This window comes from Crocuta crocuta, unplaced genomic scaffold, assembly GCF_008692635.1.
Source record: "Crocuta crocuta isolate KB4526 unplaced genomic scaffold, BGI_CrCroc_1.0 scaffold1681, whole genome shotgun sequence".
NCBI classification, from domain to species: Eukaryota; Metazoa; Chordata; class Mammalia; order Carnivora; family Hyaenidae; genus Crocuta; species Crocuta crocuta.
In genome coordinates this window covers 4,075-6,988 of record NW_027532786.1, presented here as the reverse complement: position 1 = coordinate 6,988, position 2,914 = coordinate 4,075, and the positions used below count along the sequence as shown (strand labels likewise).

The 2,914-nt window shown below is 38.8% G+C and overlaps 1 pseudogene; it reads right to left on the bottom strand.

The window, feature by feature from the left end:
- Nucleotides 1-1,052: 1,052 nt before the first annotated feature.
- LOC144245660 (U6 spliceosomal RNA) lies at nt 1,053-1,142 on the bottom strand (annotated as a pseudogene).
- Nucleotides 1,143-2,914: the final 1,772 nt, after the last annotated feature.

The following is a 2,914-nucleotide window of genomic DNA, read 5'->3' as shown; positions in this document are numbered from 1 at the left end:
CTTTAGAAGGGTGTTCTTTAACCTCCATGTTTTTGGAGGTTTTCCAGACTTCTTCCTGTAATTGATTTCAAGTTTCAAAGCATTGTGATCTGACAGTGTGCATGGTATGATCTGTATTCTTTTGAATTTATTGAGGGCTGCTTTATGTCCCAGTATGTGATCTATCTTGGAGAATGTGCCATGCGCACTTGAGAAGAAAGTAAATTCCCTGGCCTCAGGATGTAAAGTTCTAAATATATCCATCAGATCCATCTGGTCCAATGTGTCTTTCAAGTCCGTTATTTCTTTAGTGATTTTCTGTCTGGTTGACCTATCCATTGCTGTAAGCGGAGTATTAAAGTCCCCTGCTATTAGCACATTCTTATCTATAAGCTTGTTTCTGTTTGTGATTAATTGTTTTAGATATTTAGGTGCTCCCATATTCGGTGCGTAGACATTTATGATTGTTAGTTCTTCCTGATGGATGGACCCTGTCATTATTATATAATGCCCTTCTTCATCCTTTGTTATTGTCTTTAATTTAAAGTCCAGTTTGTCTGATATAAGTATAGGTACTCCAGCTGTCTTTTGACTTCCCGTAGCATGATAGATATTTCTCCATCCCCTTACTTTTAATCTGAAGTTATCATCCAGTCTAAAATGTGTTTCTTGTAGACAGCAAAAAGANGACCCCGAATAGCCAAAGTAATACTGAAAAATAAAACCAAAACGGGAGGTATCACCATCCCAGACTTTAGCCTCTACTACAAAGCTGTCATCATCAAGACAGTATGGTATTGGCACAAAAACAGACACATAGACCAATGGAACAGAATTGAGAACTCAGAAGTGGACCCAAAAGTATACAGCCAACTGATCTTTGACAAAGCAGGAAAGAATATCCAATGGAAAAATGACAGCCTTTTTCTCCTCGTCTTCTGGAACTCCAATGATACGGATATTGTTCCGTTTGATTATATTGCTGAGCTCTCGAACTCTTCTTTCATGTTTCTGGATCCGTTTATCTCTCTTTTCCCCAGCTTCTTCTTTTTCTATAATAGTGTCTTCTAAAAAAAAATATGGAACGCTTCACGAATTTGCGTGTCATCCTTGCTCAGGGGCCATGCTTGTATCGTTCCAATTTTAGTATATGCTGCCGAAGCGAGGACTCCTATGCAAATTTTCTGAACACAACACTATAATATGAAGTCAAATACAAGAAGAACATTTGGAAAGACCACAAATACAGGGATGTTAAAGAATATTCCACTAAAGAATAAATGGGTCAACCAGGAAATTAAAGAAGAAATAGAAAATACATGGAATCAAATGATAATGAAAACCCAATGGTCCAAAATCTTTGAGATGCAGCACAAGCAGTCATAAGAGGGAGGAATTAAGGAATACAGGCCTACATCAAAAACCAAGCAAAAGGGCTCAATCCCCAGCGGGGAGGCGAGAGGCTTGAAACTGCTCGGAGGGTCTCGCCTGTGAGGTTATATCTTGGGCGATATCAATGGGGCACATGAACTAAGATGCAGAAACGTGGCCTGGCTTGGCATATAGAGCATGGCCCACCTTGGCTATGCCCACTGCACAGGGAGATCAGACCCAAAAGAGTGGGTTTCAACGCTTGGTTCCAGAAAGGACTGAGGAGCCGACATTTTTCTCCCTATAACCACAAAGGCAGGACTTCAGGGAGCAGCCAGCGGGACTCAGTAGAGGCTAAGACCTGCCTAGACCAAACCACGCCCATCTCTGCTAGAGGGCTGTGGGTTTTTTTGTTTTGTTTTGTTTTTGTTTTTGTTTTTTTCCAGAACCTGGGGCAAGATCAGCATGGATTCACTTTCCGGATTAATTCTGGTCACTGGTTTGCTTAAAGAGTCACATTTAATCCATTCTCTAGATGTATATTCTACACCTCCACCATTACCTTTTTATTTCTCTCTCTCTGGAGCAATCAGACTATATAGCTTCTCTGAGTAGCATTAGCTTCATTTCTTTCTCCTCGCTTCTAACCATATTCCCTTTTTCTCTCTCTGAATTAAGACTCTCAGTCTCTCTGCCTGGTCATTTCATTTCCAATTTTGCTTCCTCCCCACCCTATCATTTCTCTCTTCGTATATGCTCTTACATCAGTATTGCATACACCCGGGACTTTATTTGTAGCTGAGAATTCTGTTTCTATGGTTTTAGACTGTCCTTTGCCTATTGGATGTTTTATTTTTTCTTTTCTGCCTTTTTATTTTTTATGTATTTTTATTTTTTATTATTTGTCTTCCCTAGTTCCTCTTTTTTTTTTTTTTGGTCCCTTCCTTTTTTTCCCTCCCTTTTTCCCTTTCAGTTAGCACGTTTCTTGGATTTGTCTGTCCATTTCTGTGCCTTTATTTCTTGTGTGATTGTCTTGTGTTTTCTTTTCCAGAGCTACCTCAAGAAAAAAAGCCAAAGTACATATGGTGGGGAGTCCCAAAAACCACTACGAGTAGGGAAATACAATAACCATGTTGTCAACAAAAGAGACCAAGAGACACCATTCAAAGAAAACTTTCTGAACAGACAGNACCAAAATAATGAAACAAAAGAACTCTCCTTCAAAGAAATTCCAGGAAGAAATGACAGCTAAAGAAATGCTAAAAACAGATATAAGCAACATAACTGAACAAAAATTTAGAACAATAGTCATAAAATTAATCGCTGGGCTTGAAAAATGCATGGAAGACACCAGTGAAAACTATTGCTACAAAGACTATGAAGCTTAAAAATGGTTGCGGTGAATTAAAAAATACTATAAATAAGATGCATAATAAAATGGAGGCGTCCAATTCATGGATTGAAGAGGCAGACAGGAGAATAAGTGATTTAAAAGCTACAATTATAGACCAACAGGAAGCTGGGAAAAAGAGAGATGAACAGATTCAGGACAATGAAACAAGAG